This window comes from Apteryx mantelli, chromosome 23, assembly GCF_036417845.1.
Source record: "Apteryx mantelli isolate bAptMan1 chromosome 23, bAptMan1.hap1, whole genome shotgun sequence".
Taxonomy (NCBI): Eukaryota; Metazoa; Chordata; class Aves; order Apterygiformes; family Apterygidae; genus Apteryx; species Apteryx mantelli.
In genome coordinates this window covers 6,927,689-6,940,219 of record NC_090000.1, presented here as the reverse complement: position 1 = coordinate 6,940,219, position 12,531 = coordinate 6,927,689, and the positions used below count along the sequence as shown (strand labels likewise).

At 48.3% G+C, this 12,531-nt stretch overlaps 1 protein-coding gene across 4 annotated transcripts in view; it reads right to left on the bottom strand.

Annotated features, from left to right (window-relative positions):
- Window positions 1–9,243, bottom strand: part of ZBTB44 (zinc finger and BTB domain containing 44) — a 41,891-nt gene extending 32,648 nt beyond the window's left edge. For 3 of the 4 annotated variants that reach the window (XM_067310113.1, XM_067310114.1, XM_067310115.1), the window contains exon 1: window positions 9,118–9,243. The gene's annotated coding sequence lies outside the window, so the exon portion shown is untranslated. The remainder of the gene's footprint in view (window positions 1–9,117) is intronic. The other variant, XM_067310116.1, reaches the window with a different exon arrangement.
- Between the last annotated feature and the right edge of the window lie 3,288 nt (window positions 9,244–12,531).

Sequence of the window (12,531 nt, the reverse complement as noted above, 5' to 3'; positions counted from 1 at the left end):
TTATTAGTGAAAATAAGGAGATGAATAGAGAACGGCAAGTTCATTTTCTTAGTGGACTCGGTGCCTTTCTACATAACTAAAGTTTGCTGGTTCCAACAAATTCCATGCGTGACACACCAGCTGAATGCTTAGAAAACTTTATCCGGTGAGAGTTTAAAAAGAGTAGCTTTGCACCATTCTGGTGCAGCATGTGAAAAAAGCTTCAGGAAAGTAATCAAGTAAAATATTCTGGCTATATTTTCATACCCTGGCACTTTTTTTTTTTTTTTTAAGGTCTTGTTTTCTCTAGCTATGACACTTTTCCAACTTTTGGTCTGATTATTTGAAATCAGCTGTTTCAGAGAACAGAATGTTACCATTCACTGCTTCAAAGACCCCAGAGTTAACTTGTTGCCTTTTTGAAACTGCAGTGTAAAGTATAAAGTTTATGTGCCTAATATAGCTTTCACGTGGTTGAAAAAGCAAACTAGATAAATGCCATTTTCCCCTGCCTCTAGCACTTTGAACTTTTCATTGTAGAAATCTCACAGTACTATTCCATATAACCCATAAAAGTATATTTTCAGACAGTACTTAAAACTGAGGTTCATTTAACAATATGAGCGGTAACTGCTAAAAGGTCTCATTATATAGTGAATTATATTTATTTTCACAATAAAAAATAATGTGCAAATTTCACCGCATAGAACATATTGTAATATTTCAAATCACTCATGGCCCTGCAATTCCTCTTTTCCACCAGTACTCTGAAAAAGCACATGACCAAACTATTAGATTGCCAGTTTGCCCGGAAAGTGCATGTTAGATATGTTTGCATCATCAGCAGATGAGTAAGTAGGTGTTTCTGTTTTTTTAGTAGTTAAGAGCAACAAATGAATTCATATTCCTCTTAGTACCCTTATATAGGCAAGCCCCACAGAACATAAATAACAGTATACTGAATGGACTAGCATGTTACATCCCTGAGGCACATATGCAAACTTAACCACTATTTCCAGTTGATAATGTTTATGCATGATTTTAATGTGATCTAAATACTTTCTCTGTGCTAATTTTGATTATTTTTTCCCCAAATTTCTCAATGTAGACAAACTATTACACGACCTTTTCCCACTCCGGGTAATAACCAGTGAGGCTAACATTTATTGCCCATGGTTTTCAATAGCAGTACAAATTAACAACGCAAAACTCGAGAGCTACTTGTCACCTCACTGAAAGGAAGATGCTCACAAGAAGGCCCAAAAGTGCCAGAGCCAACACAAAAAATTGGGTGAGGTGGGACTTAACAAGACCCAACCGCTCAGAGAAAGCAAAGGAAGGGGAAATACCTCTGTTGTTCTCCTCTTCTGACAGCAAGGGTCATTTGGTCAGTTCAGTTTCCTGTGGAATCACAGACCAAACTGGCACGCGTTTATATTCTATACGAGCATCAGCTAATGATAATAACCACCACAGAGATGACTGGCCGAGAGCTTGCCACCGGTACTACAGCTGTTACACTTCAGGTATCCTCACAACTCCCTCCCTTCCCACATACCTTATACTTTTGTAGTAAATATTTCAAACGCTTTTGAGTATGTTGGTCAGGAAGTACCAGTTTAAATAATTCTTCCATCCTGCAAGAATAGTATGTGCAAATGCAATAGCTGGAAAAATACAAGTTAAACATTAAATCCATCTAAGTACTATGAATTGCCGAAAAATATCCATAAAGCACTTTTATTTGTCACATGGAAGCAACCTCCTATTTTAAACTAATTCCAGAAAGCTATTTTTTCTGGTTTTACCATGGCTACCAATAGCATTTCAGTCATCACTTTCAGAAGCTCTTCAAGCATATCAATAAATTCAAACTCATGACAAAGATACATAAAAAAAAAAGACTACTCAAGCCAATCTCCCTCCCAAACTGCTAACAAAAACAAAAATCCCCAAGTCCTTTTTTTGGAAGTACCATGTGAAAGAAACCTAAAGAAAAATGGCATGTTTTGTGTATCTGCATGCCAAAATATTCTAGTATAATTCAAGATTTCTTTAGTAGCACTACTGCACAAGTCCCATGAAGAAAACAAAAACCTCTGTGCTTCCTCACACATGCGCACGTCTTTTGCAGAATACTGCCAAGCATTACTACACGTCTTCGAAGAAAGGAAAAGGCACATGCTTCGTGTTTTCAGACAGAAGAGGCTCAATTTCAGAGACCATTTTAACTGATGGCACAGTGAAAACAGTGCTTGGAAAATAAGTTGTTTCTTCATTTCCTCCACGACAAGAACGGGGCCTAATTGGGTGTCTTATGCCCTAAGAGCTGCCAGTAGCAACAGAACTTCAGTAGCTGAAGAATACCTCTTCTTGCCGCCCCCTTGCTATCACCCCCTCATCACCCCCAAGCAGTGCCTCCTACCTTATTGTATGTGAGGCTTTAACTTGTGTCACTTGAAAATGACAAACCTGTCTCCTCATTTTACAGAAACAAATGATTGTAACTGCGTATCACAATCATTAGGTTTGTGACAGCCAAATTTGGCTAAGTGCTAGGTTTTACTAGTTCAACACAAAGCTTACCTGCCAACTGATTTGTTGTTTGAAGTTTTATTACAATAAATGACACCTTTCCTTCTCTTATTCCACATTAGCAAGCATTACCGCTCAATTAATAAAATGCATGTTAACTAAAATAAATGATTTTTTCCGAAGCACAATGCAAATTTTAAATCTCCCTTAAGCATGCAAGCCACATTAATGCCAGAAGTACAAGAAGCCTGCACTGGCAAGCAACACCGTAGAAAACCTGCATAAAGAGTAAAGAGGAGAGATCAAGGCAAAATTGCTCATCACGTACAATCTCAAGAGGCAAAAAGGAATCGCTAATCCAGACAGCATGGACCATGGCCAGCTAGTCAGGGTGTCACAGACATATAAACAAACAGCCACCTTTGAAACGGAAGTGGCTATAAAGAATCCTGAACAAGTTTAAGCAAGGCAGGAATGTGGTTGTGTCATCACCCTTTTACCCTTTATTTTCCTAATGACTCAATTATGTAGGTAAAATTAAATACCCAAAAAGGAGTTCTTCCTGGCCCTGAAAACTGAAGATCCTTTTATTTACCCACAAATCAGGTATCAGACAAACAGTAACAATGCAAGCTTTCTAACTTTCTTCCCATGTATGACTAAACCCTGGACTAGAAGAACCCTATCCATGGTTCAGACTGGGAATAAGATGACTTTTTTTTTTTTCTTTTTAAACTTCTGGCCTCTTTACTAACATTTCCCAGAAACATCTCAGAGTAGGTCTTTCTTAACATGGATATTTATCCACTAAAAAGCAGACAAAGCCACTGAAGGAAAAGAAACTGCAGAAGCTCCTAACACTACATAAATCTCTTAACAGTTAACCACCTGTCCCTAACAGAGGACCAACTCGCACCTTAACCTACCAGCAATTTCTAGGGCCCTTGAGTCTCTATAGGACATGACATCTTAATGCTGCCAAAAACCAAACAAAAGATTTAATTCTAGCCAGTACCCACCATAATTGCTGTTTTTCCATAAAACACTCTCTGTAATATCCAGACACAATATGCCATATAAAATACCATCCATAGCCAAATTTATAAACTAAAATATTGAGTATCTGTATTTCCAGTAAAATAGCTTTTGCAATTAATATGTTCATTTGCACTTTTGAATGTAAAACATTACACACTCTAAATGCTTACATTATTATCACAGATGAGCTACAAAGTGTCCATTTACAAGAACACATCTCTTCATGCTCTGAAAAAAATGCCTTTATTCAGCCTTCTCGGGCAAAGCAAGGAAATGAACATTCTGGTCAAATCAACTCAAAAGCATATAGCAGAGCTCAAAGGAAAAAAAGGAGATATAGAACAGCCTCTGTAGACAGATGTACTAAATAGACTGGGACAATTCAGCTTGGAAGAAGAGCGAAAACTGAGAACCCAAAGATCCATAAAATTGCAAATGAGGTGGTGACTGGAAAAAGATTCTTTATTCTTTCTCATACTACAAGAAGCAGGAGGCACTCAATGAAATTACCAGACACCACGTTTAAAGCAAACAAAACTAGGGAATATTTTTGCACAAGTTGTGGAATTCATCACACAGGATATTGTACAAGCTAAAGGTACACACAGTTCAAAAAAAGGGCTAGACAAATCCACAGATGACAAGTCCATGGGCACTATTAAACAAGACTGCACATATCCTCTGGCTCAGGACATCTCTAAATCATTTGCTGTTGGTAGAGGAATAATTACTACATTGTCTATATATGCTCTTTTACTTTTCCCCTAAAGATTTACTTCAGGTTACTGTCACAGACCACATACTGAGCTCAACACACATTTTTGCAGGCCTTATTACCCCATCATTCATGTATTCTGATAAACCTGTTCATTTGAAAATACTATTTCCCCAGCTCTGCTCTAACTCTGAATAAATTAAAAATAATTCATAATTTAAGTTGCTTCCTTAAACTGATTAAATGGGTTTGAAAGAAAATGTCAAACCTTTAGAATCCCTCTCTTCCCACCCATACCTGTAAATGTCATTTTATCAGGTTTGCCGTTTGTTCCCCGCCACCAGTTCATTTATGCACCTTCTACAAAGTAGTACTAAACATTTGTCTTCATCCAGTGAAACCATTAGAAGAATCAATTTGAAATCCTAGGCAAGTTAAGAGTAATGGACTCCTGTGTTTACTTAGTAATAAGTACACAACTATTTAATTATATCTATTTGCTAAAAACTGCTTCTTTCAAGGCAAGAAGCAAGCAGCAAGGCAGTGAGGCATTTCAACTTCTGCTCAGAAAGTATATTTAAACAAATCAATGTTTTCATTATTTTTTCTGCTTATAACTGCTGAAATACTGATCAACTAGACACTTCTGAACTGAAATGCCATCACAGGTAAAGGCACCTCTCCCACCCAGTTTTGTCCCTGCAATCTAACACAATACTTTTTCAAAGAAACAAGTAATTAAGTTGCAGCCCCTTTTCAGCCCCACACAATTCCAAGATCGATGTCATATTTAAAGTGACAGACTGTGAATGCACTCTGCAACCATAGCATTTAATTTAGAAGTCAGCACTTGACACATTGAAGTATTCAGAAATCCTGAAGTCTGGCTGTCTGCACAGTTGCATAATTTGAACAGGGATAACCTACTTATAACTGGGCAAGACAGAAGTATGTCAACAGACATTCTCCTGTATGTTAAGAGACATTCCCTTCCTCGTCACATACCAGCAAAAGCATCACTGCCTTGTCACAGTGCAGCTTTCTTGTTCAAGCTAGTGGTTTACATTGCCCCTCTTAGCAGTGGAAGAAGCTGTTAGCAAGCAACTTTTTTACGTGGCTGTATATTTGGCTGCTGTGCAAATACCACCTACTTTTTCAAAGAAAACATTTTGCCTTTTCTGACAGCCCAGGAAGAGAAGAAGGGGTGCGGTGTAAATGCTTTTAACAAACACATCCTCACTCCTTGGCAGAACAAACGAGGGATGGGGGGGGGGGGGGAAATCAAAACACACTGACAACGACAGACTGTACGAACAATTCCTCACACACCTGGCAGGTTCCGAAGAGAACTCGGAAATTATAATGCTAAAAAAAAAATTGAAGTTATGCAAATCACCAGATAGGAATAACTCAAACATTCTCAAAAGATCACTGAAAAATAGTGTAGTTTGTCAAACGTAACCGATAATGTTAGTGAACTGCTAGATATGAACTAACCAATACAGGTGCAAAGTGCCCAAGACCTTCTCTTTATCAGTGACATGTGAAGTCACCCTTCACCTCATAGCACAGATATCACACATCTATTCACAAGAAGTAAACAAAAAGGAAAAAGCTTCCTTCAAACGGGTCACAGGATATAACCACAAATAATGTTTGGACACTTGTTCAACTGCACACACAGGGAAAGCTGTATTTGCTTTTGATCCTCTTAGCGAACAGCTGACCAGACCCTCATAACAGCGCACACTTTGCTACAGGCACCACAGAACGAAACCAGCCCTTTTAAAACTTGCCAGAGTTTATGATTAACCTCCTGTTGCAACAAACATGGCATGGATTCAGTTTCACTTACTAACTACTTCTCTTACATAGTACAGGAGAAATATATAAGGACACTCCCCCCCCACCGTCAACCTCATGGTCACAGAAAGAGAAATTCTCTCACCCTGTAAACAAAACCAGCGAGAAACCTTCAGCGTGGGAAAGAAAGCGTGATACTCCCTTGGCACAAGTTATTATCCACGCAACATCCACCCAGAGAGACAAAAGTGGGGCTGGAAATTCCCTTCCCGGGTAAAGGGACTGCTTGGAGTTTTTGCACCAATTAAAGTCTAAGATTAAAAACAGCTGTTTAAATAGAAGTAGCCCCTAGGGAGACACACTTATAGCATTATAACTGGTTTCTGGTATAAACAGCTTTACATCAATGAGGTATTTATACCAGTAGAGCTATATCTAAGGTAGCAGGTTAACACTTGTACAGCTATATCTTCTTAAATAGACACACTTAAACCCAGGCAAGGTCTCTAGGTACATCACATCTTGGATCTGCATTACGTGTAGACCTCAAGCAGGGACAAGAGAGCTCAATTTCAGAAGGAAAGCACATCACCTTTGAAATACCCCAAAAGACTCCTGGACGCTAGGCTGCGACCTGCCTGGACCGAAGCCATTTCTGCTCAGTGTCACTTCCCAGGGTTCATGAAGCAGTGCCACAGGCATGCCAGCGCATGATAAACAACACGTTTCCAACTCTACAGAAACTTGCAGCTAGAAGCTGGGGATCAACACAGGGGGTGAACTAGATGACCTCTACCTAAATAGAAGCTAAGAATAGTAGATACTCCACGGTTTAAAAAAAAAAAAAAAAAAAAAAAAAAAAAAAAAAAAGCCTCACATGAGACAGGAGAAGCAGAGATAAAGAATGGGGGCAAACATGTAAGTTGGAAAGCTGAGAAATTTCCCATGTGGGTAGGGCAAACCCAGGACCTCATGTGTGAGGAAAATAATAAAAGCAGGAGACTTCTAGAAACATGCAGAATGGATTTGAGGCTGCACAGGAACAACAAGAGGCTGACAAAATGGGGAGACTTTCAAATAATATATGTTTGGAAAAAAGAAATCGAATGGATTTTAGACCGGTGGTTTCCAACGGGGGATCTGCAGACACCTAGCAAGTCCACAGACTACTGCTGAGCAGTCTGCCAGAGTAAGAGAAAAAAACCACAAACAAAAGCCAAAGCTAAGATCAAGGTGGGCTTAACCTTACTGTATTTCACTGGAATATCATCCAGGGCACATCGAGAAAAAGGGCTGAAAGTCTCAGTCACGAAAGATGTAAAAGGCAGCCATGAAGTACAGCCGAGAGGAGATAAGAAAACAGTCATTTTCAATATATGCAAGGCAGAAGGGTGATGGTTGGGAGAAGGGAGTCAGAATGGATGGTCTCTTTGGCACAGGTAACAAGGAAGTACTAGGGTCTGGCGGCAGGCAACAGAATACCTACCACTCTGCACCTGCTGAGAACATACAAGACACAAAAGGACCAACAGTGGAAACCTCCTCCGTGGAAGCGCGTAGCAGAAATACCTGCCTCCCGAAGGCTATCGGTGAAATGTCTGCTGTCGCCTTCCAGCCTGATACGTGCAAGCAAGTACAACGCAGGACATAGCAGCATTTGGTAGGCAGTCAACACGACAACCCTGGTGTATGTGCATAGGCGGTCCTGGAGACGGTGGGGTACTCCCTCCCTTCAGTAAGCATAACAAGCTTCACAGCGCAAAACCGGAGATGGGCTGGAAGAGTTGTCTATTAGACTTCAATGAAAGATATGCGTGTGCCTATTTGGGTGGAAAAACTTAGCAGCTTTTTGCAGACAGGAAGAAGTCTCTTGGTGCGTATGTACATAACAAGCTGCCGTGGTCAAGCAAGGAGGTATTCCCCCACACACCTGCGTATGGAAACAAGTACAGCAGATTTTGGAAGGCAGTGGTACCCCTTGCTCTATGTGCATGTATATATGGAAAGAGGCTATGGGCTTTGGCAAGCAAGCAGCAGCATATACCCCCCAGCGTCTGCATGTGCCAATGTTTATGTTTGTATACAGCAGACTGGAAGCAAAATAACCCTGAATACACGGAGGGGAGGAGGGGAACATGCAACAGATCTTGGCAGATGAGCACTGCAATATCCTCAGCATGCATGGGCATGGGCGCAGGTGGAGGCAACACAGTAGACCTTGGCAGATGGGCAGTAAAGAATACGCAGAAGGCGGTGGTGTAGAAAAGAAGACTAAACAAGGTGCAGCAAGCTTTGCCTAACAGCTAGTGGGATTCCCTCTCCTCCTTCCATAAGCCTGTATTGGAGAAAGGAGACAGCGGGAAGCCCTCTGGGATGCAGCAGACAATACGACTTCCCTCCCCTCCCTCCAAAAAAACTACGTGCACAAGGGTGTGCAGCAGGCCATCTCCAGGGGTGCACGCGTGGGGTTCAACGGGCCGCGCAACTCCCGCGGGAATGCAACAGGCAACACGATCCCCCCCCCACCGCGGGGCCCGTCCATGGCGGGGGGGGGGGGGGTCAGAGCAGGCGATGCCCTGGCGTGCAGTCCTCGGTGGGGGGGGGGGGGAGCAGGTGACACGGTCCCTCGGCGGGGGCGGGAGGGGGACGCGGGGCAGCACGCAATGCCACCCCCTGCTCCCGGGGGGGGGGGGGGGGGACAGCCCCGGGGACGCACGTGCGGACGGACGGTGCGCACCAGGCCACGCGATCCACACACAAAAACACGCACACGCAGAATGAGCCCGGGGCTGGCGGGGACCCGGGTGGGGGGAAGAGCAGTCAACCCCCCCCCAACCGGGGGGGTCCGCCTGCGCGGGCAACGCCGCGCCGCGCCCCCCCCCCCGCCCCGCTCCCGCGCGCGCCCGCCCCTGAGGGGAGCCAACGGCCGCCGCGCCAACCGTCGCCGCGCCAACGGCCGCCGGCCCAACGGTCGCCGCGCGCCGCCCGCGCCCCCCCCCTCCCCGCCGCCGCCTTCCCCGCCCCGCTCGGGCCCGGGCCCCGGTTACCTGCGGTCGGTGGGGCCGGCTGGGCCCGGCGAGCGCGGGGAGGCCGAGCCCCCCTATCTCGGGCCGCGCTGGGCCATGACGGCGGGCCGGGAGGAGGAGGAGGAGGAGGAGAAGGCCGCCGCCGCCTCCCCCTCAGGCGGCGCGGACGGAGCGGGGAGGGGGGCGGGGGGGACACGACACGGGGCTGGCGACGATGATGGGGGGGGCGCGGCGCGAGCCCCCCCGCGCGCGCGATGTGGTTGTGGGGGGGGCGGCGGCGGCGTGCGCGCTCCGGCGGGGGCGGGGGAGGGGCGGGGAGGAGGAAGGGGGGGGAGATCCCGGCGCTGCGAGCTCCCGCACTCCGCGCCGCCCGGCCGGGCACTTTGTTTGTGTCCCACAATGCACCGCGGCGGCGGCGGCGGCGGCGGCGCGGGGCGGGCGGCGGGGAGGGCGGGGCCGCCGCGGCGCCCGCAGGCGCAGTGCGCAGCCGCCGCAGCCGCCGCCGCCGCCGCCGCCGCGAGGGGGCGGGGCCGGGCGGGGGGAGCCGCGGCGCGCGGCGGGGAGCCTCCGCCGGCACCGCCGCCACCCGGGCGGCCCCCCCCGGGCCCGGGGCGGTGCACGTGGGGCGCTCCGGTGCATGCATCCCCCCGGAGTCGTGCACACGGGGCTCCCCGGTGCATGCACCCCCCCGGGGGCGGTGCACATGGAGCGTGCTGGTGCACGCGTCCCCCCGGAGCTGGGGGCGCTCCGGTGCATGCACCCCCCCGAATCTGGGGTGGTGCACGTGGGGCGCTCCAGTGGGGCCTGGACGGTGAACGTGGGGCACTGCTGCATGCGTCCCCCCGGGGCCCAGAGCACCCCAGTGCATGCATCGCCCCTGCTCCCAGGGTGGTGCACGCAGGGCACTCCTGTGCATGCATCCCCCCCCGGTCCAGGGCCCTGCAGTGCATATTTCCCCCCCCCCAGGGCCCGAGGCGGTGCGCGTGGGGCAGTCCCGTGCATGTGTCCCCCCGGATGGTGCACAGAGCGCACCCCCCTGCATGCATCCCCCCTGGACTCAGAGCGTGGGAGTGCAAGCGTGCCCCAGGGCCCCGGACGGTGCACACAGGGCACTCCGGTGCATGCACGTTCCCCGGGCTGGGGACACTGTGGGATGACCACGGCTCGTCCTCCCCAGCCGCCGCTCCTCTGCCATGCGGGCGGCACAGGGAGGAGCAGAAACCCCTTTTGCACGCCGGCCTTCCCCTGAGAGAATGCCCCGCAGCTCCACAGCAGGAAGCTCGCTTTCGACATACCTGCTAACGTCTGAAACTCAAAAAGCCACAAGTTTCCCTCTGGCATCCCTGGGATGGCAACGCATGTCCCTGTGCTTGCACAGCCGGCTCCCGCTCCCGTGGCGCCTCCAGAAACCCCGGGGCAAAGAGCCGCGGCAGCAGCAGGGCAGGGGATGCTGCCGAAAGGCGGTGGCTCGCCGCGGAGAGCGGGCAGGACGGGCAGGGGCGCGTCCGATAGGGACTGACAAATTGCCCCGGCCGAGACGAAGGCGACTGCGGAGGCAAGTCCTGCAGCTTGCATCCATCCCCATCAAGTTCAGAGCTAATGAGTCTAGAGTTAATCCACCCCTATAATTTGGTCCAAATCTGCGCTCACTCAGGGTAAGCACAGCTTAATTTAACTCAATTAGCGCCACCGTTTGCTAATTCTTTTGCCTTAGCTTGCAATCCGCTTCTGCGCGAAGCGCCGGCAAACGGGGAGTGATTTAGGCACGCTGCTTGCGGGCGCAGGTCGCTGCCGCTTTCTACGGCTGGCCAGCGAGGCGCAGTTTGCCAGACGAGGATGAGTCAGGTCCCGGCGATCCACAAAAAGCCCTGAATTACAGAGGGTTAACGGAGACCCAGGCCTGCCTTACCTCAAAATGCTGCTGCAAAAAGCATAGCGCCAGGGCGCTGGAATCTGCGGGAGATCAAACAGTTTTGGTCAACCCGCAGGCAACGAGGTTTCCTGAAGGCACTGAACCCCGTTTGCCTTTTAGCACCAGCTTTGCGCAAATGCAGGCGGAGCACGTTGTGGGATCACTTAAAAACGCCAAGTTGTAACAATTTAACGAATAAAGCGCAAGTTTGGTGCTGCAGAGTTACTATGTAATCGCAGGGGGTTGTGACACGTGTACAAACGCGTTTTTCCAAGGAAGGAGGGCGCTTTGCAAAGGGGGGCAGCCCCGCGGCACCCGGGTCCAAATGTCCCAGCTAACGTCCCAAAGACAGTAAAATTCAGCATAGTCCGTAGACTTACAGCGCAGGCACTTCGGCAAAAAGAACGAAATCCTCAAAATCTAGCGCTGAAACCAGCGGCCTTTAAATCTGCTACACGCAGCTGGGATACGAGACGTAAAATTGCACAGTGCAAAAGGATCTCTCTCTTTTTTTTTCCCCCTAGTCATTGATTCATTTTTTGGCCGAACGCCCCCAGCAGAAAGCCAGGTCCTGCTGCCCCAGGGGCTGTGCAAGGCGGCAGCGAAGCGCGGCCCCAGCGTCGCAGGGGCATCGCGCAACGTCCCGGCTATTGGCTGGCGCAGGGGTGCGGGAAGGCAGTAATTTTAATGGGCAGCATAAATCATCGGAAACCCCTCGAATAAGACAGTGGTGTTATTCGTGCAATAGCGGGGGGCAAATACCGCAGCATCCCGGGGTAATCTGTCGCGTTTGCAGCTGCCACAGAGGCCCTTCGCGTAAGCCTTCCCAGACTGACCCGGGTGCGAAATCCTTCCCGCTGCAGCAGGAGAGGGCTGGTTTATTAACAAGAATTTATCAGCCCGCCATACCCGAAAGGATCCTGCAGCAGCTCCTGGATCAACACTGTTTGCCGGAGTAAATCAGCGCCGGCGCTGTATTGATTTACACCTACTGACGGATTGGCCTCAGGTTTCCTAAGCTACCCGGCCGTCCTTCATTACTGTTTGCTTTTTTTCTGTCCATAAATACATGGGAGGGGAGGTAAACGCTAATAAATAAGTGAAATGCATCTCTCTGCCCACTATCTCAGATGCCCGAATGGAAAAGGTGACAGAAAAGCGCCAATAAGGTTCATTTTCTTACACCACTGTGTTTTTTTCCCCCCAAAACTTCTTAAAAGTCAAATTGCAATGGTGCTCTGCTATGATTAATTGGTGGCTTTTTCCTACCCATTCATATTCCGAAATCTTTGGCATTGTTTGAAATTCCCCAGCACCAAACTGACAATTATTCAATTCAAAACCCAACGCAACAACAGCAACAAAATAAAAAAGAAAGGAAGGTTGGGGGGGGGGGGAAGGGGCCCGGCTGCCTCCTTAACGAGCTGAAAAACAGGACCCAGCTGCACAGGGGCCGAGGGAAGTCATCCGAAACGCGTGCTGCCCGTGGTTATAAATAGGGCGCCATGCGTTTCGGTGCCCGT